The sequence below is a fragment of the Archocentrus centrarchus genome, chromosome 7 (genome assembly GCF_007364275.1).
Source record: "Archocentrus centrarchus isolate MPI-CPG fArcCen1 chromosome 7, fArcCen1, whole genome shotgun sequence".
Lineage (NCBI taxonomy): Eukaryota > Metazoa > Chordata > Actinopteri > Cichliformes > Cichlidae > Archocentrus > Archocentrus centrarchus.
In genome coordinates this window covers 37,803,231-37,815,512 of record NC_044352.1, presented here as the reverse complement: position 1 = coordinate 37,815,512, position 12,282 = coordinate 37,803,231, and the positions used below count along the sequence as shown (strand labels likewise).

General features: G+C 39.9%; 1 long non-coding RNA gene across 1 annotated transcript; it reads left to right on the top strand.

The window, feature by feature from the left end:
- Positions 1-6,469: 6,469 nt before the first annotated feature.
- LOC115783621 (uncharacterized) lies at positions 6,470-10,548 on the top strand. The gene is made up of 5 exons (XR_004020228.1): positions 6,470-6,682; positions 7,085-7,154; positions 7,712-7,852; positions 8,168-8,260; positions 9,768-10,548. It is a non-coding gene; the product is annotated as an uncharacterized LOC115783621 (long non-coding RNA).
- The last annotated feature ends 1,734 nt before the right edge of the window (positions 10,549-12,282 follow it).

The window sequence follows — 12,282 nt, the reverse complement described above, 5'->3', positions numbered from 1 at the left end:
GCAATCTGAACAAATACATTATAAATTAAATACAAATAATAAATAATTAAATAGAAAGGTAATGTCAGATATCATGACTAATAATACTAGGAAGAAACAGGACCAAGTTATTGAGACCAAATAAATTTGTTCACATTTTAGCAGAGGTGGCAAAAGTACAGACATTCTGTACTTAATTAGAAGTACAAATACTTAAAAAAAAAAAACACTCTGGTAAAAGTTGAAGTACTGGTTCAACTTCTTTACTCAAGTAAAAGTGAAAAAGTACAGGCTCTGAATTGTACTCAAAGTAAGAAAGTAAAAGGAGCTATTTCTACCAGCTTTTTTCTGTGTAAAGCTATCTGGACCTGCTATCTTGATATAATAAGATGAAATAATATTACATGAGAATACAAACATTATTCCAATCTAAATTTGAATCAGCTTGAATGTGTCATGTAGGACACAAGCTGTGAAAGGGAATTTAAAAACAACTCTATTTTCTGTTGCCTACATAGCAGAGGGTCACTGCGCCTCCACACCGAAACACAAAAATGAGGATACTCAGGGGTTCCAGTGGGATTCAGAAGGTGGGGGAACCCTAAGATCAGTTGTAGTGGCTCCACATGGGGAGAAAAATCACAACTTTGTCTTGTGAGCGCCAGTAAATTTTCTTGGTGTGCAGGCTGTGATCAGCTGAGCTGTGTTGCTGCCTGAAGTTTACACTCCTCTCTGCACTGCACAGCATACACTATGTTGCTTAGCCTGCGTTTGGGGGTTTTGTCCTTGGGACCAGTTTGAGTCTTAAAGTGTGTCTGGGATGTCATGCTTGGAGCAAATTCTCCTGCATTTCTCTGACAAAGCTGCTACGTAAGAGATAATGTTAGTTGGTGTCTGCCTTTCTTTCCTGTGCATCTCCTCTGATTTGACGAAGGCCCAATTGGAATAACCACATGTGTTTTGAGGACGCCACTGTTCACATTTTGTACTGAGAACAAAGATGTTTTGAAAGAGGCCATCTATGTCCACTGTGAACGGCCAGCATTGAACAGAGGTGGTGGCTCGTGATAGCAGCTGTCAGCTTCCTAAAATACAGCCTAGAGATCCCTTCCAGGTGCCTCAAACCCCACTCACACCTATTGAGGTCACCTGAAGTGACAAGGTCTCACAAATCTCACAGTGCTTTCACAGGAAACCCTTTGTGCTAATGACCCACAAAAGTCCAGAAAGTACTATGACCTGGATGACTGAGTAGCTACACAGACAATGGGTCAACAACCACCTCCAAAGGGGACAACCCCCACTAGGGTTTAAATAAAGTCCAGTCACCTTTTATGAAGTTCTTGAGAACAGCAGGAACGACACTTTGCCCGTCAACAGTGAGCAGCAGGTGGAAGCTATCAGGGATCAAAAAGCATCCAATTTCAACAAATTATGCTGTATATGCATATGGTCAATACGGCTCCTATGAACATGGCTGCAACCATCTTTACTCGACACACTCACCCACAGGTAAGTGCTTGCAAACGTCAATACCCATGAAAAAAAGAGCCAAATTTGAAATATTTTAAACTGATAATCAGAATGTTCCTATTTGATTGACTGTCATTTAATATTTCAAGATAAAACAGTCAGATGATCTCTTTCTTTAGAGACTGCATTGTGTCTGGGCTCATATTACAGTAGACCTGGCCTACACAAAGATCATTAACACTTTCACACTCAATCAAACCGTGTGAGAAATATTCTTGCTGTTCCCGATTATCAGAAATCATTCAAATCAATAACTTCATTGGTGTTTTCAATCTTTTAGTCCTATTTGAAAGCTTGAGGTTCAGATCAGTAGTTCAGACTAAGACATCAAAATATACTGTGGACCAAAATCTGTACATGTTTTGTTAAGCTGTAATCTTTACAGGGATTCTGCTGTAGAAACATGCACAGGTAGAGTCGAAGGCTGCAGTGCTGCAAGGCTGGCTGCTCGTCACTGCCTCTGTTACCTGTTGAAGATGAGGCTCTGGCTGCTGGGCTGGGGGTCAGCATGTGCTCAGCTTCATCAGCACTCTGGGTTCTTGGCTGACTCTGTGTTAGCATGTTGTCTGTGCAGATACATGCAAAGAGCTGAAGTTGTGTTAGCAGTGTAACACACCTGTTTCTGTCCTGGAGGCAGTTTTCAGTTTACATCCAGCTTTTGTCCTTTTGTGGAATAAAAAAAAAGTATTGTCCATATACTCTTCTCATGAAAAGCTGTAGACGGCTCCACCGTTTTCATCCTCCTGCACAGGAGCTCAAGTCAGCTGATTGTAGCAGGAAGAAAAAAGCATGTAGTTTTATTTTTATTTTCCCTTTTTGCCTGCCCGATGTGCAGATAACTGGAGGACCCAAGCATTAACATAATTGCAACTGTAATGTCATTAGTCAATTTAGCACAGTAATGAGTTATGTTATTTTGTTACTGAAAAATGTCATGTAATTACATTGATGCATTCCTTTGGAACACATTACAACCAACACTGCTGGTGAGGGTCACCATTCCACCGCAAACCAACATGCAGGAGGCACAGCGTTCACTCGCCCATCAAATAAATGTGGAGCAGATAAAGTGGCACTCCTTAGTTATTGTACTTGGTGACTGTAACAGAGGAAACCTCAGCCTGGAAGTGCCCAAATATAGACAGTTTATTAAGTGCCTGACCAGACAAGACAATATTCTAGTTCCCTGTTAGACTACAGTAAGCAATGCTATCACGTGGTCCCTGTGACGTGCTTGATAACGAGATGTCAATCCAAATATGAGACCTGAAATGATCCTAATATGTTGCAAACTGACCACAAAGAGAGGCAACCTGGCTGTACACATAATCAAGGCTACAAAAAAAGATGTAAAAAAAAAAAAAGAGCCTTTGACATATTTAAGCTTGTCTCATATTGAATTCAATTCAGTTTTATTTATATAGCGCCAAATCACAGTCGCGTCAAGGTGCTTTTGAATTGTTGGTAAAGACCCTACAATAGAGAAAGAGAGAAAATCCAACAGTCCAAACGACCCCCTATGAGCAGCACTTGGTGACAGTGGGAAGGAAAAACTCCCTTTAAACAGGAAGAAACCTCCAGCAGAACCAGGCTCAGGGAGGGGCAGTCATCTGCCGCGACGGGTTGGGCTGAGGTGAGAGAAAAAAGACATGCTGTGGAAGAGAGCCAGAGATTAAAAATAATTTATGATTAAATGCAGAGTGGAGTATAACAAAGTATATAAGGTCAATGAAAAGAAACAGTGCATTACAAGAACCCCCCCAGCAGCCTAGGCCTATAGCAGCATAACTAATGTTGTGTTTTTATACATATCCTGGATGTCTGGCAAAAAGAATGGCTAACACACACACACAGAGAGAGAGAGAGAGAACCATTTACACTCACATTCACACCTATGGGCAATTTAGAATCACAATACCTAAATACTGCTTGACTATATTTATTCTTTTGCTGAATTTCTTTGTATTGTGGCAACATTTTTTGTAATAGGAAAAAGCCCTGGAATTGTCCCTTTCAGTCTTGGTGCTACAAGTTTAATACAATACACGAGTATTTTGTAACAAAAGTAACAAAAGCAAAAGAAAACAAACTGTGTTTCATTATGACCTCATCAATCTGCATGCTGAGAGTTCCATAGAATGATAATGTATGAAAGGAAAGAACATTCTAAAGATCACAGGACTTTTCTCATTAGAAAGCTGACACTTCCAAAGCAGAAGTCATTTCACTGTCTTTCTATTGTGAGTGCACAGCCAAAGTCAGAGCTCGAAGTTTGGATTTCCAAACGTCTTCTATTGCCTTAAACCTATGATGAAATAAAATACAGAATATATCAATAAAAATATATATAATTACATTGCAATCTGAACAAATACATTATAAATTAAATACAAATAATAAGTAATTAAATAGAAAGGTAATGTCAGATATCATGACTAATAATACTAGGAAGAAACAGGACCAAGTTATTGAGACCAAATAAATTTGTTCACATTTTAGCAGAGGTGGCAAAAGTACAGACGTTCTGTACTTAATTAGAAGTACAGTAAAAATAAAAACACTCTGGTAAAAGTTGAAGTACTGGTTCAACTTCTTTACTCAAGTAAAAGTGAAAAAGTACAGGCTCTGAATTGTACTCAAAGTAAGAAAGTAAAAGGAGCTATTTCTACCAGCTTTTTTCTGTGTAAAGCTATCTGGACCTGCTATCTTGATATAATAAGATGAAATAATATTACATGAGAATACAAACATTATTCCAATCTAAATTTGAATCAGCTTGAATGTGTCATGTAGGACACAAGCTGTGAAAGGGAATTTAAAAACAACTCTATTTTCTGTTGCCTACATAGCAGAGGGTCACTGCGCCTCCACACCGAAACACAAAAATGAGGATACTCAGGGGTTCCAGTGGGATTCAGAAGGTGGGGGAACCCTAAGATCAGTTGTAGTGGCTCCACATGGGGAGAAAAATCACAACTTTGTCTTGTGAGCGCCAGTAAATTTTCTTGGTGTGCAGGCTGTGATCAGCTGAGCTGTGTTGCTGCCTGAAGTCTACACTCCTCTCTGCACTGCACAGCATACACTATGTTGCTTAGCCTGCGTTTGGGGGTTTTGTCCTTGGGACCAGTTTGAGTCTTAAAGTGTGTCTGGGATGTCATGCTTGGAGCAAATTCTCCTGCATTTCTCTGACAAAGCTGCTACGTAAGAGATAATGTTAGTTGGTGTCTGCCTTTCTTTCCTGTGCATCTCCTCTGATTTGACGAAGGCCCAATTGGAATAACCACATGTGTTTTGAGGACGCCACTGTTCACATTTTGTACTGAGAACAAAGATGTTTTGAAAGAGGCCATCTATGTCCACTGTGAACGGCCAGCATTGAACAGAGGTGGTGGCTCGTGATAGCAGCTGTCAGCTTCCTAAAATACAGCCTAGAGATCCCTTCCAGGTGCCTCAAACCCCACTCACACCTATTGAGGTCACCTGAAGTGACAAGGTCTCACAAATCTCACAGTGCTTTCACAGGAAACCCTTTGTGCTAATGACCCACAAAAGTCCAGAAAGTACTATGACCTGGATGACTGAGTAGCTACACAGACAATGGGTCAACAACCACCTCCAAAGGGGACAACCCCCACTAGGGTTTAAATAAAGTCCAGTCACCTTTTATGAAGTTCTTGAGAACAGCAGGAACGACACTTTGCCCGTCAACAGTGAGCAGCAGGTGGAAGCTATCAGGTTATCAAAAAGCATCCAATTTGAACAAATTATGCTGTATATGCATATGGTCAATACGGCTCCTATGACCATGGCTGCAACCATCTTTACTTGACACACTCACCCACAGGTAAGTGCTTGCAAACGTCAATACCCATGAAAAAAAGAGCCAAATTTGAAATATTTTAAACTGATAATCAGAATGTTCCTATTTGATTGACTGTCATTTAATATTTCAAGATAAAACAGTCAGATGATCTCTTTCTTTAGAGACTGCATTGTGTCTGGGCTCATATTACAGTAGACCTGGCCTACACAAAGATCATTAACACTTTCACACTCAATCAAACCGTCTGAGAAATATTCTTGTTGTTCCCGATTATCAGAAATCATTCAAATCAATAACTTCATTGGTGTTTGCAATCTTTTAGTCCTATTTGAAAGCTTGAGGTTCAGATCAGTAGTTCAGACTAAGACATCAAAATATACTGTGGACCAAAATCTGTACATGTTTTGTTAAGCTGTAATCTTTACAGGGATTCTGCTGTAGAAACATGCACAGGTAGAGTCGAAGGCTGCAGTGCTGCAAGGCTGGCTGCTCGTCACTGCCTCTGTTACCTGTTGAAGATGAGGCTCTGGCTGCTGGGCTGGGGGTCAGCATGTGCTCAGCTTCATCAGCACTCTGGGTTCTTGGCTGACTCTGTGTTAGCATGTTGTCTGTGCAGATACATGCAAAGAGCTGAAGTTGTGTTAGCAGTGTAACACACCTGTTTCTGTCCTGGAGGCAGTTTTCAGTTTACATCCAGCTTTTGTCCTTTTGTGGAATAAAAAAAAGTATTGTCCATATACTCTTCTCATGAAAAGCTGTAGACGGCTCCACCGTTTTCATCCTCCTGCACAGGAGCTCAAGTCAGCTGATTGTAGCAGGAAGAAAAAAGCATGTAGTTTTATTTTTATTTTCCCTTTTTGCCTGCCCGATGTGCAGATAACTGGAGGACCCAAGCATTAACATAATTGCAACTGTAATGTCATTAGTCAATTTAGCACAGTAATGAGTTATGTTATTTTGTTACTGAAAAATGTCATGTAATTACATTGATGCATTCCTTTGGAACACATTACAAATGTCACTGTTGTTCACTATAAAACATAGTATTATGTTTTGATTACTCAAAGACCATGAGTTATTTGCATCAACTTAAGTTAGTTGTATTGTTTGACAGTAAAAATGTGCAATGTCAGGTTTACTTGGCTATGTTAAGTTTTCCCAACTCAACTCTGTAAAGTAAAAATTACATCAAACGGAAAGCACTTCATTAATAGGGTGGTTTGTCCATTTCAGGACACCGTATTTCCTCTTTAATCTCGCTTGTTCACAGTCACATGATTAGCCCGCTTGTCAATGCAAATGGAGATACACGGCTCTGCAAAATCCGCTGTCATCCTTTGAGTAAAGGTAAGTAAATATCTCTTTATTACTAATACTTCATATAGCAAATAGTTTTATGTGTTTTGTATGCGTTAAATTGTGGTGAGGCTGAGGTAAAGGGGGGAACCATGCTAATTCGTTACTCTTACTCTGTTTTGCTAACTCTGCTACCGGATGTAAAAAAACATTGAAAAGTCAACTCACTGAAGCGACTGATTATCAAATATGCATTACTATGTATTTGTGTAGTTTTGTAAAGTTGTGACGATTCTGATAGCAGTATCGTAAACGCCACCAATACAAATTGGCACCCCTAGCTCCATTAGCGCCATTAGCTAACGTTAGCTCTGTTGGCACCGTTAGTGAGTCAGCTTATGGATATGTTGCCTTCAATGTTTTTACTCTAATATCACTTTCTTTTTCCAACAGATATGAATGTGGTCTTGTAAAAACTGTGGGATGACTGCATCGACAAGAATCCATCTACTAAACACTACAGGTTGGCTCATGGCAATTTCAGCAGCAGACGCCCATACCCATGCATTTATTCTGATTGCCCTTGTGTATTTAAAACTTGGAATGCCCTTCATAGTCATTTAAGTATGTCACATACTAACCAAAGTGTTGAAAACTGTGTTACTTCAGCTACATTTAATTGTCAGTTGTGTCCAATCACTTGCATAGCATCAGCTGTCATCATAATGTGGGCTTTTTAATTGGTTAAAAATGTATAAAGTGTGAGAGTTGTCAAGCAAATTAGTTCAAGCATAAATTATTTCAGAAGTTGTGTAGATGGTAGATGTAATTTTCTATTTTAAACCAATTTTGATACACTGAGGGTCAACACATAGGTATTCTACACACTGGGTATTCTAGATTAGAATCACTGAAGATTTGTACTACATTAGGGTTTGGAAATATATCTAGCAATATGAAACAGATGTTATATGTTTTGGAATTTGATATGTAATCTTGTGATATTACTTGTGGAAGACTTTTAAGCTGTATAACCTTTTTCTGTACTTCTTTTTTGTCTTTTTTGAAATACTTACCTAGATAAGTGCTGAGTTCACTTGCATTACCACCATCCCACTTATCAGTTTATGGCGCAGCTGGGCCACTACTGACAGATTCTCAGCAAGAAAGGAGAAGCAGTAGGACACAAAATCAAAAACTTTATGGCTGTTATTTGACAAGGTTTGTGTATAATTACTTGCATACTAAAGTTGCTGCAGATAGTTTGCATAATTATTCTGCCACCCCACCATCCACCTTTACACTAAGACAAGTCACATAAGACTGTAGTGGGCTTTCACACTTATCCCTGCCCTTGTTGTTAACTGATAAGTGCACCTGTAGCTAAATGGGATTTTATGAATGAATGAGTGACCTCTGCATTAAAGCTGGCTGGCCAGCAGTTGATATCTGTGTCAGGGATCACTTTTAGGCACTTTTCCCTGTTCCTAATGTCAGTGACTTTTTATGCAGTATATTTCCTGTTTCGTTTTGCAGAACGACTACATTGCAACAAGAAGATCTTGTAGCCTCCAAGCACTACCTTTGTATCTCAACGAAGACCCTGAAAAGCTAGTGAAAGAGTACGGAGTAAGTGTCAGTTCTTTTTAAAAGGGACATTTTCATTCATGGTTGTGCTAAATAAGTTCTCATCAAGGTGTCAAATTTTGTAATTCACTCACCAAGATTCAATACCTTTGTGATGGAGAGTTGTTAAGTTTTACCACCACATTCATTTTCATTGGGCCTACAAATATCAGACAATATATGATTTGCTAACTTTGATGAACCTACCCATTACCAGTTATTTTTTTAGAAGTTTTTTTTTCCTTAATAGTGTTTACATTTATCCCCAAAACTTTTTTTTTTGTTTATTTGTTTTGTTTAGTTAACTCAGGGGTGTCCAAAGTCAGTCCTCAAGTATCCTGCATGTCTTAGTTCTCTCCCTGGTTCAACACACCTGGATCATGGCTCATTAGCAGGTCTCTGCAGAACATTGACGTACTAAGGAAGTAGTTGCAGGGTGTTGAACCAGGGAGACTGAAGACTGACTTCATTTATTATTGGAGTCAGTTATCAAGAAGAATATAAAAATGGTGCAAGCTTCATCTGAATTACACACTTGGACAAATTGTTGGCAATCCTCTATTAGTGAACAAAAGCAGTCATTGAAATAACTTGAAACAGACAAAAGTAATTAAAATTTTTACTGAAAATTAACCAGTGACAGTGCTTTTGAATTGTGGATCATGAAAAACAAACTAGACCAAAATTGTGGTATTTGTAATTTAATGTTTTGATGCTCAACCTTTTGAGGCAGTAACTGCTATCAAACAACTTCTGTGACTGTTGATGAGACTTCTGCACCTGTCCACAGGTATTCTGGACCACTCTTTGTTTGTCAATCTGCTCCAGTTGTCTCAGGTTTGAAGGGTGCCTTCTCCATGTTTCAGCTCCTTCTACAGATGTTCAATAGAATTTAGATCAGGGCTCATAGAAGGCCAGTGCAGAACAGTCCAATGTTTAGCTCTTAGCCATTCTTTGGTGAGTTTAGCTGTGTGTTTTGAGTCATTATCCTGTTGGAAGGCCTGCAACTGAGACCAAGCTTTCTGACACTAGGCATGGGACAACTTTCTCCTTCACTTCCTGTGGTCCATTTTCATTGTGATACACACACACCTCGTCACAAAACAGCACAGTGACGACTTTGCACCCTTTAAATAGCAGACTGACTGGTTACAAGCTTGAAGACACCTGTAATGCTAATTAGAGGACACACCTTAGTTTAACATGTCCCTGTGGTCAAATTAGTTTCAATCTTTTCTAGATGTTCCATTTTTGTCCAGGCCTGTTTCTCCAGTTTGGTTTTTAAATGATTCTGTTGAACCACAAATTAAAAGCAGTGCCTGATTTTAATTGGTTAAATTTCAATAAGTTTTTATTTATTATTACTTTTGTCCATTTTAAATTATTTCAGAGACCATTGTGGACGTTTTGGTCATTAAGGAGGGGTACCAATAATTTTATCCACGTGTGTATATGCTTTCAGTGAGAGAGGTTTTATTAAATTATCTTGTCTATTTTTATCTGTTTTTAGAGTGAGAACCCTGATGAAACCCAGGCAGATTTGGATCAGATGGTCATCGGCACCTATGTGATTAAACACCCAGGTGAAGATGTTGATCAGTCCCCAGAAGATGTTGGCATCATAGTTGAAGGTGTGCAGGTGCTCAATGAACTCAAAGATGTCACCACTTCTTGTGCCTTACTGTTTGGGATCATCTACGACCTGAACCTGAGCATTCTGACCTCAGGTACACTTTTAAATTCATCCAAAAGATCCTGATGGAACTTGATACACACAGACTTTTAAACAAAATCCAGGTACTCAAAAATAAACTGCTGGAATAATGCATGAAACCATTATGGGGGCTGTTCAGTGTGCTGAAAAGATTTTGTTATCCTGTTAACTTGAGCAGTAGTTTGGGTTGTCTGTTAACCTTTTTTTATTTCTTACGTTACTGTTTCACCTTGAAGGTTACAAGTTTCAAATTGAAATCTAAGGTAGTAGTATCAACCTACTGACCTGAGACCATACGACTCTGTTAAGAGTTTACGTTGGGCAGCAGACAAAACATTGTTTTGAGGTTTATTCTTTTTTTTTGTTTTTTTTTTTTTTCTCATGTGTCAGATTGTTGTTACAGCACTTTCAGTTGTATTAAGATACCTCATTGTAGCCACTTAGCTGTAATGGGTAAAAAAAATTCTCCTACAAAGACGCTTTACCATAGTGTGGATGTTCTGCTGCTATTTGAACTAGTTGAAGCTTGTGTGGAGCTAAGAGCTCTGAAAAGGTTATTGAAAGTTTAAAAAATACTGTGATGCTTAACTTTATAATTGTAATTTTTTTTTTATAAATACAAAGCATTTTTATACTTTATTATTTTGAGTGTTTTTGTAAAACAAGATGATGTTATTCTTAGTATTTAATAAAGTGCTGTTTTGCAAAGTTGTGTTTTTTTCCTCCCTCTGTTAACAGTTCTTTTTCTATTTAACATGATTTTAAGTTGACAAAAGAAACTCATTTAGGATTAACTTAACTATATCAAGTTGCTCTTACTCAGCAATCCTGTATTGCTTTAATGTGTATCCAGTTAATTCTCTGAACTCAGAATCAGAATCAGAATCAGAATCAGAAGGTTTTTATTGCCATATGGGTGAACAGGTTCACAGCATTAGGAAATTGCTGCGGTACTTCGTGCTTACAGAAAAAAACAAATAAGTATAAAAACTATAAGACAATATACAAGTATACAAATTGCAAATATACAGAGATATTAGAGCTATAACTATAGCACAATATTACAAAATTACAAAATATACAGTGCAGAGACTAATTAAAAGATAGAAGAATGTAAACTATATTCCACTAATATGTACATCAGTGCAGTCAGACAGGTGCATAGACATAGGGTCATCAGTGTTTGTGGAGGGTGGTGGTAACAGTCTTAGGGTAATTGTTCATGAGTCCAACAGCAGAGGGGAAGAAACTGTTCTTATGGCGGGAGGTTCTGGTCCGTATGGACCGTAGCCTCCTGCCTGAGGGGAGAGGGTCAAAAAGTCTGTGCCCAGGGTGAGAGTGGTCGGCTGTGATCCGACCTGCACGCCCCAGTGTCCTGGAGGTGTACAGGTCCTGGAGAGATGGGAGGTTACAGCCAATCACCTTCTCAGCAGAGTGCACAACGCGCTGTAGTCTCTGTTTGTCCCTAGTGGTGGCTCCAGCGTACCACACAGTGATGGAGGAGGTGAGGATGGACTCAATGATGGCAGTATAGAACTGCACCATGGTCCTTGCTGGCAAGTTGAATTTCTTCAACTGCCGCAGGAAGTACATCCTCTGCTGGGCCTTTTTGATGACAGAGGTGATGGTGGGCTCCCACTTGAGGTCCTGGGTGATGGTAGTTCCCAGGAAGCGAGAAGAGTCCACTGTGGTGATGGGGGTGTCAGTCAGGATGATGGAGGGTAGAGGGGCTGTGTGCTTCCTAAAGTCCACTATAATCTCCACTGTCTTCTGGGCGTTCAGTACCAGGTTATTGTGGCTGCACCAGGACGCCAGACGTTTGACCTCCATCCTGTAGGCCGACTCGTCCCCGTCTGAGATGAGTCCGATGAGAGTCATGTCGTCTGCAAACTTAATAAGCTTGACAGACTGGTGGTCAGAGGTGCAGCAGTTGGTATACAGGGAGAAGAGCAGAGGAGAGAGGACACAGCCCTGAGGAGTGCCGGTGCTGATGGTCCGGGAGTCCGAGACATTCTTCCCCAGCCTCACGTGCTGCTTCCTGTTCGTCAGGAAGTCAGTGATCCACCTGCAGATGGGATCAGGCACGTTCATCTGGGACAGCTTTTCTTGGAGGAGATCAGGGATGATGGTGTTGAAGGCAGAGCTGAAGTCCACAAACAGGATCCTGGCGTAGGTTCCCTGGGAGTCCAGATGCTGTAGGATGAAGTGCAGAGTCAGGTTGATGGCGTCGTCCACAGACCTGTTGGCTCTGTAGGCAAACTGCAGGGGGTCCAGAAGGGGGGCTGTGAGGGACTTGAGGTGGGACAGCACC